Source organism: Staurois parvus, unplaced genomic scaffold, assembly GCF_062004578.1.
Source record: "Staurois parvus isolate SC_StPar_1 unplaced genomic scaffold, SC_StPar_1.0 ptg000549l, whole genome shotgun sequence".
Taxonomy (NCBI): domain Eukaryota; kingdom Metazoa; phylum Chordata; class Amphibia; order Anura; family Ranidae; genus Staurois; species Staurois parvus.
This window is the reverse complement of record NW_028318345.1, coordinates 6,397,587-6,417,283: the sequence shown is the minus strand read 5'-3', so window position 1 is coordinate 6,417,283 and position 19,697 is coordinate 6,397,587. Positions and strand designations below refer to the sequence as shown.

At 37.8% G+C, this 19,697-nt stretch overlaps 1 protein-coding gene and 1 pseudogene across 1 annotated transcript in view; both read right to left on the bottom strand.

Annotated features, from left to right (window-relative positions):
- The window catches only part of RORB (RAR related orphan receptor B), a 321,322-nt gene that overhangs the window by 236,776 nt on the left and 64,849 nt on the right, over positions 1-19,697 (bottom strand). The gene's annotated exons all lie outside the window — the stretch shown is intronic.
- LOC149451084 (U2 spliceosomal RNA) lies at positions 5,653-5,773 on the bottom strand (annotated as a pseudogene).

Sequence of the window (19,697 nt, the reverse complement as noted above, 5' to 3'; positions counted from 1 at the left end):
TCAATCGAACCTGTAACATCTCCACGCTTTATGACCATCTTTTCCCCTAATATGTCAGCAGCTTCTGACAGTCCTCTATAGCTCTATATACTGAACATTATGTTCAGCCCTTTGGTGATGTCAGGGGCTGCAGATGAAGCACCATATATCTTATAGGTTGACAGTCATTAATATACAGACATTATATTGACAGACAATAAAATGCTGGTATAAATATACAATTAATTAGATTCATTGTTATAGCAGTTTCCCAAAACTTTTTTCTATCCTTAAAGTGAAAACTTTTTGTCAACTACACATCTTGCAGTTCTTTATGACAAGGGCATGTGACATTTTAGTGATGAGATGCCACAATTTATGTATGACTGAATAGCTACAGATCTTGCTGATCTATACAAAGAAGTGGTGATTTGTCAGCTTGTATAAGCAGACAGATCACTCTTATATAGTGATCTATATTGCCAGCTAAATATATAGCTGAAATCAGTTATGTCTTGAAATAGTAGTAGGGATACTGTCCAACATTTATAGACTAAACATCCAGTACTCATGCAGCATATATATTCCTTCTATTATTTCCCTGCATTTCAAGTGCATGCTTTTCCCAATGTGTTAGGCTGCATTAGTTAGCCTTGATATTAATACGCCATTCTCCATGAGTTATGCGAATAGAAATGAATAGTCTAGCAGGGTATATTATACATAAAATACCTGTATTTTTCCTTTTCACAAACAAAGATAAATGAAACATGCAGAGCTCTCAGCCAGAACAGTAGATAACATGATGCCACCTATGTGCTCCTTATACTCTTCACAGCTAACCTTTCATTTCTATGTGTGCTGGATGTCAACAAGAAAGGGCTTATCTTTTCTACAGCTCCTAACAATGGCTTCACCAATCAAAACCATTCTGTACCTTACAACTGACAGATACAACAGAAAGAAATGAGAGACACCCTATTCCTAATTTGTTGTAACGACAAAAGCTGAAGCACATAATAACAGAACATATTTTCTTCTCTGTCTACAGCACAATACGTATATACATGAAAAGTCTGAAATCAGAAGAAATTTGACCATATAATGAATGACTGACACATGGCATAGTAAGCTTCTGCAGTGGGTCATTTTAATTATCAAATAGAGCAGTGATGGTCAACTTTGAAAATATAAGTGGACACCAGCGCACCCCTCCCCCAAAAAGTCCAGAGGCATAGTGTTAAAAAATGTGTGTTGTATAAACACGTAATAACATACATTACCACAATCCTTAGTAAAGCCAGGAACACATGGACCTGATAGTCCTTAGGTTCAGCAGGAACTGGCAGACTTTCTGTCTGTGTGTACTCCTCTCTGTTCAACAGAACCTGGTCTAATGGCGAGCTTCTGATGAACGGCCATGCTGGAAAACCAGTGTTCAATCAACACTTGCAGCCAATGGCTGCGGTCCTCTTTTCTAATGGCTGTGGTCCTGTTTTCTTTTAACTTCACTCCATTTCCAAAAGGGCAGTTGCAGGATGGACAGACTCTACAGGGCCCTACACAGGCAGCCCATATGACCAGGGTGGTACAGAAGGCCACAGCTGGGAGCTTAGAAGGTTACCCCCTGCTGCTTATTACTTTTGGACTCCAAAGCTGTGATGTGACTGGCAGTTTACAAGCCAGCAGGCAGGATCAGCAATCTACACACTGGCAGCCTTGGTTTACCTTTTTTAATTGTGCGGGACACATCAACACCAGCGTTGTTAAAGTGTAAACAAAAAAGGCTGCCAGTGTGAAGAGCAAGAGCAGTGCGTGCTCCCTGGGAGTGTGCAGCACCGCGATCAGGTGCTCGCTGTGTCCTCTGGATCGCTGTACGGGGCCTCTGTGTAAGGTCCCGATCATGTGATCACTGATTGGCCAATCAGTGATCACATGAATAGTAGTAAGCAAGATGTCACTTGCTGACATCATTGCTTACTACTAGTGAAATCTGTGAATTATCACAGAGGTCACATGGTACAAGGCTATTCACAACAGCCTTGTACCATGTGAAAAGCTGTGACCAATCACAGCTCTCACAGTATTTCTCAATGGCTGCAAGAATGCAGCCAGAGAGAAGGAGAAATGATTGCTTTATGGGTGTAAAAATAAACAGTGTAAAAAATGAATAAATAAGTACATCTTCATCACCCCCCACGTCACTATAGTGACACTGTACTTCTAGGGTGACAGTATGTTAAAAAAAAAAACATAAAAATGTAAAAAAATGTTTGAAAACTTTTTGGTTATAAACTAATTTGAGTTTTTTTTTTTTACTAAGAAGATAGCTGAATACATTTTGGCCAAGATTTATGAAGAAAGATTATCTGCCATGTTTTATAAGAAAAACACTTTTTTTTCAAAATGTTTGGACTTTTTCATTTATATAGCAAAAAAAATAAAAAATAAATACCACCAAAATAAAGTTTTATCTGTCTCAAAAAAATGCTAAAAAATCCATATGGGTACAGTGTGACATGATCGGGCAATTGTCATTCAAAGTGTGATAGCACTGAAAGCTGAAAATTGGCCTGGACAGGAAGGGGGTGAAAGTGTCCGGACTGGAAGTGGTTAAAGAGTATGTAAACCATCAACCTATTGTTTAGTATGATTAGTGTCAGGATTCACTGTATACAGTTTTCTTCAGCAAACTTATTTTTGTAAATCTGTTAAACAATTTCTAATTTGAAGAGCCTGCCAGTAGCAGTACTTACTGTTGCAGCATGGCAATGCTAAGTCACTTCCCCGCAATTAACCACTTCCAGTCCGGACACTTTTACCCCCTCCTGACCAGGGCAATTTTCAGCTTTCAGCGCTATCACACTTTGAATGACAATTGGGCGGTCATGCAACACTGTACCCATATGAATTTTACCATTTTTTTTAGACAGATAAAACTTTATTTTGGTGGTATTTATTCACAACTGGGATTTTTATTTTATTTGCTATATGAAAATGTCCAAAAATTTTGAAAAAAAGTGTTTTTCTTATAAACTTTTGCAAATAAATATTTCATCATAAATCTTGGCCAAAATTTATTCCGTTATCTTTTTAGTAAAAAAAAATAAAATAAGCCAAATTAGTTTAAACCCAAAAATTATAATTTTGAAAACTTTTTTACATTTTTATTTTTTTTATATTATTATTTATTTTATTTTTTTTTTTTTACATATTGTCACCCTAGCAGTACAGTGTCACCATGGTGACACTATACTACTTTTGGGGAGTGATGAAGATTTGTTTTTTGGTTTTTTTACACAGATTGTTTTTATACCCATATAGGATGTAAAAGCAATAATTTATCTTTCTCTCTGTCTGCATTCTTGCAGCCATTGAGAACTACTGAGTGCGCTGTGATTGGTCACAGCTTGTCATATGGTACAAGGCTGTTGTGAATAGCCTTGTATAATGTGACCTCTGTGATCATTCACAGATTTCACACATAGTAAGCAATGATGTGAGAAGTGACATCTTGCTTACTACTTTGCATTTGATCACTGATTGGCCAATCAGTGATCACATGATCTGGACCTCGTACAGAGGTCGCGTCCGACGATCGATGTTTCACTGTGTCCGGAGGACACAATGGGCACCGGAACGCGGTGCTGCGTGCTCCCGGGGAGTGCGCACAAGCAGGGTGCGTGGAGGCCGTTTATAAACGGCCACGCGACTCTGCAGTGCCATCGTCAGGCCGTTTATATACAACGGCCGGTCGGGAAGTGGTTAACAGCAGATATTCCAGCCTGTTATGTGTACTCCTTCGGTTGGCCATCAGGCTAACTATTGGACCACTCAGATAGGCAGCCATGTGAAGGAACTTGTACAACGCTGCTGCTAATTGTGACACAATTTGCATGCAATTTGCAGTTTGAAAACTGTATACAATGAGACATGATAAAAACACGTACGGTATACTTTAAAGTTGTAAGCGTTCAATAATACAGTGTAAACAGTGCAGCTTGATATCATTTCATTCATCTGAACAATATTACATAACAGTAACAACAGTAATTCTGTTTTGTGTGCTCTGTATGATTTCAGAAAGGACAGAAATTTAAAGGCTTAGCATTCTAATTAAAACCACAAAGAAAACAGAACAATTCTGTACGCACTCTCCTCATACACAAAAGTCAGCGACGTGCTCAAATGCAATAGCTATTTTTCATTGTTGTGAACCATTTCCCTGAACTGCTGATAGTAATCAATAATGGTTTTCCCACTTTTGATAATAAGCCGCCATGGTAACCTACTGCAACTGCAAAATAACAAAAATAATGTTTTTTTTCTTTCTTGTAATCCATTGCACAATAAACTGGAAAGTTGGTTACCAGTACACATTGTGATGGCAAATGCTGTGAATTGGTTCAGAAGGAGAGTGAACACAATATATGTGAAGACTAATGTTGAAAATGATGTCTACATGCTGAGAACCTATAAACACTTCTTGAGGCTTTAAGCCTAGCTTGTTGGGCTTCTTGCCTCAGAAGTACCATGCACATGCCACGACTGTCAGTAATAGACTATAACCTTTCAAACTTGTTCCCAAACAATCAATTTCTCTAGCAATGTTTACCCCATTTACACAGAAATGTTACAAGCAAAACACAAAAATCACCTTTGGTAAATTGCTTAAGGCTGATATTGTCAGTAAAGCTATATGGTTTTTGCCCCTGAAATCAGTACATGTAAGGCGGTCCTCACTTGCCAATGTCCTGCAGCACAGTCTTTTTTTGGAGGTGCGTAAAAATTAAACACCTGTAAGTGAAAGAAAAAAAGTAAAAAAACAAAAATAAAAAGTGCACATAAAGGTGTGTCCACCTCCTGAAGAAGTAGGACTCTACCCTGAATGCCCCACCCCCAGGGCGCATGGGCAGCCGAAGTTGGCCATCGAGTACTAGGTGATGCGCTCTCCCACTGGTTCAAGGGAGAAAGGAACCTAATGGACACATATTCCCCCCACCCCACCCAGACTTCAGGATAGGCCCAAAGACCCACAACCTCCATTCAAGTGAAAAGAAATCCAGACAAAAGTACATAGTTACAAACTTGTAGAGAAAAAAATAATTAAAATAAATAAGTGTCAGTGCAGGTGAATTGACTAGTCCAGGGGTAGGCAACCTGCGGCTCTCTAGCTGTTGTGGAACTACATTTCCCATGAAGCATTGCAACATTACAAAACTAACAGTTACAGCTATGACTTGCAGAGGCATGATGGAACTTGTAGTCCTGCAACAACTGGAGAGCCGCAGGTTGCCTACCGCTGGACTAGGCCTTTCAGGATGGTAACAAAACCTGCCCTGAACTTAGCCAAAAGACCTAGCCCAAGAGGTGTTGTGCAGAAAAAACAACAGATGAGGTGGTCTCGTACTCATTCTCACTGTGGGTTTAACATGCCCCAGTGATACTAAGAACATGCCTGGGGCGACCAACCCCCAGAGGGCACTAATCCCACAGGACCTATGCCTTCTCAACCCATGACCACACCAGGTAGCACTGCTCAAATCAGGAGGCACTGAGCCCCTCGGGAACCTCCTTGGAAATGGAGCACAACCAACCCACACCTTACAAGCTGCACGCTCATTTGGATTCCTATCCTATTGGGAATCCTCCTTAGGACAACCCTCATACAAGCAGAGGTACTATACAATCACTATTCCGAACCAAAAGACCAGAATGATGGTGGAGCACCCTTACTGAACACTGATAAGAACAGATACTATACTTGATCTTAGCCAAAAGGCTGAGAAGCAATCCTGCAGAACTGTCACCTGAGGCAATGACAATCTCATACAAACAAGGGTAGATGGTAGACACGGTCACTGGGGGGACACTGAAGATACAAGCACCAGGTAATAGTGTGTGCACTCTGGTTACAGTACAGATGAGTACTAGGGATCATATGAAGACAATTACAATTATTTTCCTTTTCTGAATGGCCTCCTATACACACCATTATTCACTATCATACTGGCTCTCAGCATAAGTCAAATCAGGAAATAAAAACTTTCCACACTTAAAACAATCAATTTACATTACAAAAACATAATACAAACAAGAATATCACCAACTCAATCATATAAATGTTTAGTGTCAGTAAAATACATTTCTTAAGCAAAACAAATAAACAAATAATGACATGTTTCTCGAAGTGGAAATGAATGGGTAAGTGCATTTTGGGACAAAGATGAGAATTAAAGGTTATGCCAAAAACCATTAATATTATTGCTGTACTGCACGTATCTCTAGTGCAGTTGTAGGAAGCATTTGTATACAAATGTAAAAACAAAAGACGTCATTTGTATCTTTGGGGACTTTTGAACGGAGAACATGCCATGTGACTTCAAGCAGCCAACTGTAAATGATGTAACTTCTCACATCGAGTACAGATTATCATCAAGTTATCCTCAAGTTTATAAAATGGGGTAACATAAATAAAGGGACATCTTAATTGGCTGAGGCATTCGATGACAGGTTAAACAAGACAAGGACAGAAGACAAGTGGCAAAAGGGTTGTTTGAAAAACCAATGGCGACTGTGTGGAGATATTAAAAGCGCTAATGTGTTTTTAAAATGCATTTATTCTTTAACAATTTTCACTACATTTCCACCTGATTTTTTATTCACATTGTACCTACTTATTAACGTGAATTTTTAATTCAATGATATTATGCTACAAAGAATTTCGTAATTCATCCCTGTATAAATCAATAATTGCTTGTGAAAATTCTGGATTTGATTCACTAGTTCTGTCAAGTAGTAGTCTATTCTACATTTGTTTTGAAAACGCATAAACCATGCAATTAAAGCCTTGTTACCGCTGAGCAGTGTGCTGCTTTAGCTTACTCGTAATTCTCCACAATGTTGGTGCTCTATATCAAACATTTTTTGTGAATGAGGAGGATTTCTTGTGTAGACTGAAACACAGTAAAACAAGAAAAATTCTCTGACTTTGACTATGCCACATAGTCTCACTAGTTATAAATCATACATACACATAAGTACATTTTTTATGTAGCTAAAAATAATATATGAAGCTAAGCTGCAGCCACAGCCCTTTTATGATCTAAAGAAGGGAAGCACAGTTGATTCCCTATAATTATTCTTTACACCCTTCTATGACAGTAGACATATCCAGCTTTCTTGGCTGTATTGATAATTTGGGAAAAAGAGTCACCATCAACAGGACTGTTGATAAGAACACTCACATTTTCCTACAGTTCGCTCTTTCGTTGGGCAATACATTTTAGATTCTCACTTATCAGCGTGGGGACAGTAACAGCCATACCTTTCTGATTTGCTGGTGAGTGAATATGACCATAGGAACAAAAGAGTGTTCTCCATACTACCAGTTACAGGATCACTAGTGTGAAATGGCCCTAACAGTGACACAGATACACATGTCAGTTGTCAGGCTGAGTAAAATAATGCCAAAAGTCTCTTTAAATGTATTTAGACACAGTTCTAAAGATAAGTGCATAAAATCCTAATTTAGCAATCCAGGGTCATTAGACTTCATTTATTAATGTAATCCAATGGTCATCATATAAATATATACTGCAGGGGCGAACTGACAACTCATGGGGCTCCCGGGCAATAGGGGATCATGGGGCCCCTGTGTCCTTGCCCAAACTCAAAAAAGCCTATGAAAAAGGTACCAGGGGCATCTCAGGGGGCCCCCTACTGACCCCGGGCCCTCGGGCAGTGCCCGAGTTTCCAAATGGTCAGTCCGCCCCTGATATACTGTATACACTTACGACTCTAACATAAATTTATCTGATCCTAAAGTACACAATACTTGTCATGTGATCACCTAAATAATCTATAAGGGGAAAGCATTTAAGTTTATGTAATTTTTTCCCCTTTTTTTAACAATACATTTTTATTTGGTTTTCTGCAAATATAACATTATAGAAATGTTAATAAATACAGGATATCCAGTAACAGGGAAGTACTTTGATTACATAAAGACACATTTCAGAAGAAATGTATAGTTAGACCATCGTTAGACGTAGAATTAACAGCGGTACACATATGGCAACCAAGTAATCAGGCAGAAGGCACTGTACACTTTACACATGTGGTACCGGATATAAACACAAAAGTCAAAGAAACAAAACAATAGAAAGAATAAACAGGCTACACCGTATTGTACATAGTGATAAATTACCAGTAATGAACAGGTGTATTAACATACATTTGTGGCATAAAACCAACACGACCACAGCTTCCAACAATTGCCAATCCATTTGGATTTATCTATGTGGGAGGCTAGCATTCTTTCATAGGTATAGTGAGTTTGCACCAGGACAAATGGCTAGGGACGGGTTAGGAGAAGTCAAGACATTATCTGGAACACTTTGAGACTATAGCTACTAAGACATTTGCAGGACCATAGTATATGGATTAAGGTGCCCATGGAGCCACACTATGTCGTTATAATGTACATATATAAATTTATAAACATACTTTACATTTATAGATATTTTTCACTGATAACATCTTTAATACATATATATTTTTTAATATATATATTTAATAAACTGTACTTTCCTGGCAATTTGTCACATACTATACCAAGCTGAGTTATCCAAAAAGAATGTCCAGCACTGCTTTCTTAATTCTATTTAACTGAAAATTGAGATAGGAGTGTATTCCTCCTTCGACTCAACCAGCTGTGTGTTTTGAATAGACCTGAATAGTAGGGGCTTGAATAACACAGGCTTTTCCAGCCATCCATAGTAAAGTCTACTTGGAGAAAACCAGAGTTCCCGTTGCTTTTAGCATACCCTCTGCTGGCTGCAAGTGTTCATGTGATAATTTCCTACTTCTTTAGTAATTCAATATTACTTATTAATTTTTTTAATATCTATATATACTATATATCACTCAGGACACCCACCGGTATGCTTTTTTAAAGGGGGACGGTGTGACCAAGAACATACTCCTACATTGAATGACCACAGTATGTGCATGTCTGTATGTCCATAACAGAGACATTTGAGCGTAATTGTTTAATGTGCTCAGTAAAGTACTGTGGTACTGTGCAATATACGTGAATAACACATAATCATTTAAAACATTTTGTATGTTAAAAACACATAAGCATGACCAGCAAAAAAATTACTTAAAAATTACCTAAAATTATAAAAATTTATATTTAACACTTGGTGAAGATAGAAAAATCTTCTGTATGAAAAATGATGACATAAATATATAATTGTACATTAATATTAATGACGATCCCAGATAGAAATGTAGGAGAATAACAAGGCCTTAGGCCTTCTGAGATAGTTGTCATTTAATAAGAAGAATTTTCCATACACATCTACTACTATTAGTGCAGAGTCTCACTAGGAACAAATTCCTCCCATCAACCATACTAATGAGTGTTTTTTGGGGACTTTACTGAATTCTGCTGGTTTGAATTCATACAAAATATGGAAGAAATACATTAAACATTCTTTTTTTTCTTTTGTTTAGTGCACATGCAATTGATTGCAGCAACAGTCTGAATACTGTATTAGTTGCATGTTTAATGGAGTACAATTACTTTATGACCCTAAAATTACACGTTATGATATTATACATATATTACTGTTGTTCTATGGCAGTATCATAAAATTAATACATGCTACTTAATACATAAGTTCTGACACAACTAGAAGATGTGGGCTTAGATAAGACAACTGCTATTACAGGCTTCTCTCTGAGGTATAATAGTGTATTATGAGAACTGTTATATATGATGGTGCCTGTTAATTAAGTATAAACATCAGTAGCAAAAGGATTCCATTGTTCATAAAATATGAAGAAGAGTAAAAATGAAAAACCTTTTTTAAGGCTTGCTTTCTTCTTCTTTCTTTCCTTATGGCAGGGCAACAAAATCATCAGTTGGTGTTTCTTACCAGTCATTATGTTATGATTGTAGAAGCACTGGAAGTATCCCTTTGTTCTCCTGTCTAGTCGTTATGTATTAATAAAAAGATTTGTTCCTGGGCTAAGGCTTCATTCACAATGGCACTGATATGCACGAATTTATAGGACACATAAAAATAAATATAAATTAATGTAATGATTTTAAATTACATAATTTACACTGCATTAAGGTGCATTTGGGTTACTTGCATGTAGAGCAAATAGAAATCTGGACATCCTGGTGTGCACTTTTAGGGTGCACTAACACTAGCATTCTGAATCAGTACCAGATGTGGTTCATACCTTTGGGCCGGTTTGTTCAAGTAGTGTAAGTGCTTCAAAAGGTGGCTGAGTGCAGTTAACTTGTGATCGGGTAGTTTGTGGAGTGTGTGTGCAAACCATGCCCAAGCACAGTTCTCTCCACAGAGAACTGTGTAGAAAAATACACAGTAGTTACAGGGGAGTGAGCCTGGGAACAGGTCCTTAATAGTCAGCGTGACTGCAGGCCTGTGGAAGAGTGGGGAAAGGGGAGAATCTAAGTTGTGTACAGTTCAGTTAAACAGGTCCAAGTGTTGTTGCACCCTGTTGCAGGAGAAAGTGACCTGGGATGTATAAAGTTTGCTTTTACTTCCAAAATCAATACCTTTGCATTTGAATCATACGCAGGAAGAAAGCTGTAGCCCAAGATGATCTTTGCTGAGATCTACTGGAAGGCTTTGGGGTAGATGTAGTACGCTTTCTGTGTGCGCCACTTCTTGGTGGCAAAAGACAGAAAGCAAAATGCAAGTATTATCTATTGGGGACAACACATGCATTTAAGAACACAATGAAAAAACTTGTGGAAAATATTTATGAAGGTCATAATTTTATTTTGTCTTACAACATCACAGTTATTCAGAATGGTGAATCTATGAACACAGCACACACTTTCATTTTATAACATCAGTGTTGTAATAACAACACAATCCAATATAAGCCGTCTTGAAAAATCTCCACTCATGCTGTGAGTGCTGCCTGTCTGCTGGCTGTCTCTTTCCACAACTTTCTGCATTCCCTGCATGCTTTGCAGATTCTTCTCTGTTGTTTACTTTACTCAAATTCTAAGGACTACATGTTCCATGGTACCTTGCTGCTTGCAAATTTACTAGTGTATGGCCAGTTTAAGATTCATTATGGTTGGCTGCTATTCTGATTTTCTGCAGACATATAGGAGGCAACATACTGAAATTAAAGTAATACTAAACACACTGTTTAATTTACATTGTTCCTTCTATTTCTGTTTGTGGATCAGGACGCTGTAATTATTTTAATATAAAAAACAAAAAAAATCGAAGTACTTTTTTCTAATAGATACAAAGCTGTCACATGACCGAGCACTTAACCAGCCTGTCTGCAAGGAAATATAAGCAGGGGGAGCTTCTAGTACTCTGCTGCTGGTCATATGTTCAAAATAAAAAAAAACATCCTTTGAAAAACACAGTAAATAAATAATATCAATAAACTGTTTTAAACTAGCATACAAATATATATTTGAAATCCAATCTTTATTATTTTGAAAAGATAACATTTTGAGGGTGGATTTCTGCCAGTCACAGACTATGTCACGCCCCTCCAGCCTCTGTCTTAGAATAAGAGGGAGGTGATTACTCCATTAATCTACATGTAATATCCCGCCCCCATTGTGTTTAGCTGGTTAATGGGCATGAAGGAGGGGGAAGTGAGTGGTCTGTCATTTGCCACTGTGTATACACCCACGTGCGTGTAGTCACATGGGCTGCTCAGATGTGATAGGGAGGAAATGCTCAGCATAGAAACTCACTGAAAACTGAGCATGTGCAGAGTTGCCTCTACAGTTGCAATCTCCCTAGCTGAATTGGAGACATGAACAGAAGGTGGAGACAAGGAGCAGCAGGATCAACCAGGTTTTTTTTGTTGAATATATAAAACCAATCTCATAGTGACTGAGTATGAACAGCATATTATACAGCGCTTATTGATAGTTTTTTATGATGCGGGTTTAGTGTCACTTTAAAAGGAATGTGATAAAATACAGTTTCTTTGAGGACAATTTCAGTTTGGGTCAACCTACAGCATATACTTTGCAGATAATGAGATAATGTGCATCTAAATGCACCTCTCCTCTGAAGAGCAATTCATGTGTGGAATTCTTTTTCAGCAACAGGAGGTGAGAAGGCAATATTATGCCCCCTCAGCTACGCCGGGGAGGAGGTGGTGGTTGGGGGCCACTGCGCATTGTTACTGCTCTCACCTACACATCTACATGAGGACTAAAGGAAGAGCTGACAATTTTTGAAAGTCAGTATTTAGTAGGAGGGGCTGTTTTTACCATATTCAAATAATCAGTTGCTGTAATAAGTAAAACTAGGCATAAAGTTTCTGCAAAATCCTGTCTGCAATTCTAAGGTAGATGCATTTGAATTTCGTCACAGTTATGGAAAATCACTACTAGCTAGAGATTGAAATTATTCTGTAACACTGAATATCATGAAAGTACAAACCAAACTATAATTTTCCTCTTAATATTATTAGTTATGTTACATCGGTTTCACTAACAACAGTATAAATCCCAAAATTAACCAAAATAGAGTGTCTTTATTGATAAAATAGAAATATTTACCAAATCAACCAAACAAAGACTATGCATTTTCAATTACAGGACTACAATTCGTATGCATTTCAAAACCAGTGTGTTCTGACACAAAGTATTTATTTTTATCCTGATGTGTAGCAAGGAAAAAAAAAGGATGGGTTGGCGCTCCAGTTTGATTTTTAGCAAGGCTGACATTATGTCACACAGCTATTCCTTCAAGCACAGAAGGAACCAAAAAAGCTTTCATCAGAGCCAATGTGACCTCTGAACCAACAGATCAGCAGCTTCAATGGCCTGGGGATAGGACATTCGTGTAACTGAAATCAAACAGTTTGCTACACTGGACTAGGGGCTTATTCAAGACGATCAAATACATTCTTTCTACTTTGCAGCACTTGGCTGCTAATTTTTTCCTGTTTTGAAAATTTGAATTTGCAATTTAAGATGTTGAAGTGAAGTGTTAAAAAACAACAAAACAAACTGTGTGTAGACTGAAGGGGAGATTCCCTTGAATTAAATAATGGATTATGCACAGTCTAGGATGATGTGAGTTATCAAGAAAACAAATATTTTTAAAGCAGAACTCCAGCCAATACATTTTAGTACTGCTGCCTGTGTCTCTGCTGGATAGACTTCCCTTGTCTTCTTGCCCTGGAGACATGCTAGAGTTCAAAAATTAAGAAGAAATTTCACTTTTGACAGCTGTCACTGGAACAGGTGTTCCCTTTAAAAGATTTCCGCATAGCCTATAGTTTCAGTAACAACTGTAAAATGTAGCATTTTCCCTTACTTTCTGTAGCAACTGTCACCATTGCAGGAAATAAGGGGAATCCTCCCTATAGGGATAAAGACAGCAATAAGACTCCTTTTTGCACCCTACCAAAAAAAAGTACAAAACAGTTTGGGTTGGAGTCCTACATTTTACTGGTGCCATTATCTTCACAGTAGATTTTACTGTTTGTTTTTTTTACATTAGTCACAATGTAAAATACCCCAGAACAGTCAATAGGTAAAAACTATCAGAAGTATTTCCTGTTAAATACTGCAAGAGGCAACACTTATAATATAGAATCTTAAAGTGTCTATAGTTGCTTGACTTCTGAAAATTGAATCTAGTTATTATGCATTATTATTAATTAAGTGAAGCCTTTTGTGTACCAAAAACAATCATTTCCAGTAAGGTACCTAAACCTTTAGTACTAAAATAAGAGTCAATAGCAGGTGATTGCAGTTTATTCTGGAATCAACACTAGTGTGAAAGAGCTGATTTGTGATCAGGGACTGCAGGCAATATTTACAATGCAGTATTATGCCCTAGGGCGACTTCCTGAGCTTGAGTATGCCTTGGAGTCCATTTAAGTCAAGGCTGGAAGGCGTGATGGTAAATAAAGATCTGCAATTTTTTTCATCTGTATCATCAGCTGCTGTATATGTTTTATTTGCAGAGGTACTTCTAATATGCAGCTGTGATCTTAGAGAGATCAATTTACTTTATTTATATACTTCGAAATCTACTGTTGTTCTTCTCTGGTATAATGAGCTTACAGTCTATATTAGCTAAGTAAGCCAGTAGGCTAATGATCTTACATCCTACAAACATTTTCAGGGCAGCTAAAGGCAGATATCGCTATATTTAAAAGCATCATGAGAGCCTGGTGCACAAAGTTCTACCTCTATATACTGAAAGCTCATTATAGAGCCAATTGCATCTCTTTTTTTTGTGACTGTTTTGCATTGGTTCAGAATTATTTTATCCATGCCTTTTGAATCACAAACACAAAGAGAAGACAAAACATAGAGCAAATCATGGTTTCCATAACGGTGCAATCAACTGCTGCTGAATCACTCTGTAGATCCACAGAGCTGAAGCCCAAGTGTAGGTATTCCCCTTTAGTCTCAGCTAATGATTCTAGTGTACAGAATGTGTGGGAAATAAAAAAAACCCTGTACAGGGTAAATAAGGTATGACACATTTTCCAGTGAGGGAAGCCTGTTGTTGGTAGTTTTCTATGCAAGGCTCCTAGCACTGAGAACCAGTGTGAGGAGTGTAGGAAGCCAGTGTTTAATCACCTATCCTAAAGTACTACCGTAATACTTAACCTTCAGCTATGTGGACTTTCAACCACCCCTTAAAATTAGCCATGAGAACTTGAACCCCTTAACACAATGTAATCATTAAAATGAGACCTTAACACTAAAGCCATGTTATACTGGCAAATTGAAACACAGATATGTAGCTTATTATCTCTGGTCATTTGTATCTATCAACAGAGCTGCTGCTATTGCAGACTATGCCCATGGTCATTAGAAGTTGCATTTGATAACATGAGTGACTACTGAAGCTACAGTAGCAATTCTGTAACTAGTTTTAAAAGCTGCAAAACATTAACTGCTCAGCAACTGACCTTCCAATCTCTTGGAATTACTGAGACATGGACCTTTCATTGATTGTGATTCATCTTTTTTCCTTCCAACAAAAACACTAAGAATGGGGATTCTATAACTGCTACAAACCACTCCCACAAAATTGCAAGTTTGATAAGAACCTTAACCTCCCTGCTAACAGAAAATAAACTCACAGCAATCTTTAGGACTTACCCCCTACCAGCCCTAAGGCTGCATTCACACCTAGGTATAAAGATTTGCTGGTGTTTTTAATTGTTTTTGAGTGTTTTTAAAAGTGTATTACAAGCATTTTATAAGCGTATTACAAGTCTTTTACAGCTTCAGGTGTTTTTGTTTGGCCAATAGAAAGCACTAGGCAGAGGAAAGGGGTAAGAAATAATGGGCGGAGAGCTGCTGTTTGAGCAGAAAACACGCAATAAAACACTCGTAAAACGCTCAAGTCACACATTTTCACATGTTTCTATTGAAGTCTATGGGGCCAAAAGCACTTGTAATCTGCCAAAAAGAAGCTCAAGTATTTTGAGCGACAGGCATTTTGCTTCAGTTGACAGAACTCTATGTGAACAGGGGCCATTGAAATTAATAGGATTTGGCTTGTTGAGCATTTTAAAGCTACAAGCTTTGAGCAGAAAATCATTCGGGTGGGAATGCAGCCTAACACTTAATCTTACCCTTGCAGTAAACCTAACACTAACCTAATCTAACCTCTCACCTAAGGCTAACATTAGCCTCTATTCTGCTGTATACATTTTTCTCTAAAAGGGGAAACCCCATTTTCTTTCATTTGCAACTCATGATCTATAAATGGCAGTTCTGTAACCCTTGTCTTCTTGATAAATGTGAACATCTATGGCCTAAGCAAGAGCTTACTTAAAAATGGGACTTCACTAGTTTTACCAAGATTGACCATGACTTAAAGTGGTTCTAAAGGCAGGTTTTCTACCTTAATACATATTATGCAATGAGGTAAAATTCTTCTGGAGGTCTCCCTCCAGCCTCCCCTTATACTTACTTGACCCCCATCTTGATCCAGCGATGTGTATGAGAGCAGCATCTCCTCCGTGTCTCTTCATTGGTTCTCACTGGCTCACACAGCAGCAAGAGTCATTGGCTCCTGCTGCTGTAAATCACAGCCAGTGAGCCAGAGAAGGTGGGGGTGGGGGCTTAGCTATGCTCTGTGTGAATAGAAAATGTCCATTTACTTTAATGCAGCTTGGGAGCGAGCCTACACAAGTGCACCCATAACAAGAGACTTGCTATTGGGGGCACTCAGCAGGGGGGAGGAGCCAGGACATCCAGAAAGAGACCTAAAAAGAGGATCAGGCTGCTCTGTGCAAAGTATTTGTTTGTTTTTTTTAAATACAACCTTTATAATCACTTTAATAGAATATTGGAATGAGATAAAAGGCCTTTTCATACTCAACAAAAAAAGAAAAAACATCTGCCACTAATTTTGATCAGTGGGATTCTCCATGGTTGGAGAATTAACCTTTACAGACTTGCTTCAAAGTGGCTGCAATGTTTCAAACTTCAAGCATTTTTAGCATGGAAACCCAAAGGATGATTAACTGTGTTCTTACAGCTCAAATTCAAGGTTATTTATACACCATACATACTTGCAATTGCAATTTAATGGATAGGGTAGGTCAATACATAGGATGAATGCCAGAATAAAATGTAGACATCTCGTCATCTAGAGTGCATTGTGATTGTCAAAGTATCCACGGTCTCTCCATTTTTAACCAACCCCTTTCACCCTATATCCTTCACTATTGTTCCACTACTGTGATGGGTGGCCTCACCAACCAACAGTGAGTCATAGGAAGCAGGAGAGGGCTGGCCAGAGGCAGAAACCATTGAAACTGGTGGCTATTTGCATAAATTATATTGCTTTAGAATAAAGAACTTATGGGCATCTGTAGGTAACTCCTACATATAACCATTTTTACAAGTTTTTTTTTCAGTCCAAATGTATGCTAAAAGCTTATCAAATAAATTAGCACTGTATGTCAAAATTGCTTAACAAGCAAATATTAAAATCAGTATCTCATGCAATTTTCTAGACTAGATAATATATTTTTCTTCCAGATTTACAGTACAGCACGTTTGGCTTTACTAATCATTTTGCTTTGTGTGTCTTATTTGCTCTTCTGTTTATTTTCAGTTATTGGAATGTTTACACTTATCATTAGAACTGTAGAAATAACATTTTAATTTTACTTTCTTTCAAAACTGTTGAAATAACTGATAGCATGCCAACCAAGAAGCCTGCTACTTGCCAAAGCCGGCGCCAAAGAACTGGAGTTAAAAGCTGAAAACACATGCTGTAGAATCCTGGTCTCAACAAAAATCATGGCAGACGACTAATTAATCCCTTAAATAACTATAACTAAATACATGTGCGACAGATGGTAGCATTGTGACAGAATCAGTGCTAGGAAAATTGATTCCGCTAAAGATTCCTCTTTAGATGAGGTCTGTGAGCATCATGTATTTCAGTAGAAACAATATACTCAATCCATTTCTCAAATGCTTAATATGAACATATATGTTATGATGGCCTGAAACATCTTTTCAACAAGCCTCCACCATACTAAAAATGTAATCCACCTAACATTGAAAATAACTTGAAACTCGGGGCTTCACTTCATACATTAGTTCACTTTTTAGTTTTGGTATATGAAGATAGAGGGGATGATTTACTAAAACTGGAGAGCAAAAAATCTGGTGCAGCTCTGCATAGAAACCAATCAGCTTCCAGGTTTTATCATCAAAGCCTAATTCAAGCTGACGTTAGAAGCTGATTGGTTACTAAGCACAGATTTTGCACTCTTCAGTTTAGGTAAATAAACCCCATCTGTTTTCAGATCCTTACAGTTGTCTGTGAACTCTGTAGTTCACAGACAACTCTCCCAGCCCCATTATCAAAACTGAATTTCTTGGTTCCCCTCTCAAGAGTGAAACTTGTATTTTAAGCTAAAGGGGCTTGTAGTGCTCACTAGGGGCACATGTGTCAGACTGGCAACACAGTATAGGGGGACAGGTACCACCCAATAACAGAAGATCCTTGAACAAGGACCTTTTGAAATTATAATATGTTAAACGTTATTTGAAGTTTTAGTCATTGGGTTAGTCCATACAACAAAAATGTAATATATTGCAGTCTTTAGATGTGGTGGCTGCATTAGTTTTGTCAGGTTAGTATCATTTCAGCAAATACAGAACATATGTGTCAGTCTTGCCAAAAATTCAGAGTCCTCGTCACTTCCCTTGAACTGAACTGAAAACACAATTTTATCTTCTTTCTATAACCCAATAAATAACATATTTTTATATCTTTAGTAACTTAAGTTACCCAGTAAAGGGTATAAAAAAATGGTTATAAATTCAAATAATTTTTCACCTTAATGCATTCATTGCATTAAGGAAAAAAACATTCCACTAGCTTTTCTTTTCCTCTCCTGCTTAGCCTTCCTCCACTTACCTGCCTCCTCTCACAATCCAGTGCTGCCCCCATTAGCTGCACCGTTCCACTGACTTCCTGGTCTTATAGGAGACACAGGCAGCAGCGGTAGCTATTACACTGCCACAATGTGTGTGACCAAACTGCGCTGCGTGTGCCTATGGTATTTGAGAAACGATTTAAGAAATGCTAAATTGCAGTCAAAAATACACTAAGGTCACACAAACGCAATAAATTACCCAATTTTTTTTTTTTAAATAAAAAATACAAAGTTGCACCAAGTAAAAATGGCATGCACCTGTGAAACGGCGACAAACTTCAGTATCCTATATTTTCCCTAGGCGATGCTTTAAAAGCCCCTATAGGTCATCGGTTTACAGTTAATCAAGAATAATGGGCCTGGAATTATTGCTCTCACTCTGGCACGTGTGGCAATATGTAACATGTATGGTGCAATTGACATTTTCATGCATAGGCATCCGACGCGTACATTTCCGTTTTATGTTTGTACGTGTGTCTGGGGTGGGGGGCGAGATCTAATAGAAAACAGCTCAGAGAATATTTGCAAATCATATAGACAAAGCAGTCATTTAATTAAACCAATACTAAATTCTGCACTTTACATAGCAAAATATGTTAGAGACAGCTATCCCAAGTCAGGGTACAACAGGAGCCTGAATTATGGTATATTATATTTTGTTGTGAAAAGCAATGAAGCAATTCTTTGAATTCATTTACATTTGGAGCTAAAAATATACATAAAATCTAACTTCAGAATGCACAAAAATGCAAAAGTTCAACTCCTGGGCTTAAAGTAACACTTCACCTAAAGAGGGAAGTTGCACTTTATGTCCTTCTCCTCTCACTCTTTTGGCACTTTTCTTTGGAGAACAGGTTCCTATTTCTGGCAGATACCTGCTCCCACTTCCGCTAGAATCTCCTAGGTGACCCCTAAACTGAATGTAACCCATTATATTAAACATTTTAAATCCCCACCAATTATACTACCAATATAACAAATAACATGTGCCAAAATTATCAACCCTAAGGTTCATTACAAAAATTCCATTACATTCTATCTAAAAGTAATGGCCCACAGGGAGTAGACTTTGCTATAGCAGGCTATGCTCTTAAAGTGATTCACCTTTCCTTTATTGACAACTGACAGGTCTAGTTTCTGAAAGATATGTTGTTTTTTTCTTTCCATAAGAGAAAAGAACATTATGGTAGCTAAGGTGCTGCCGTGCAGCACAGGTTCCAGAACTTCACCCAGGGTCCCAT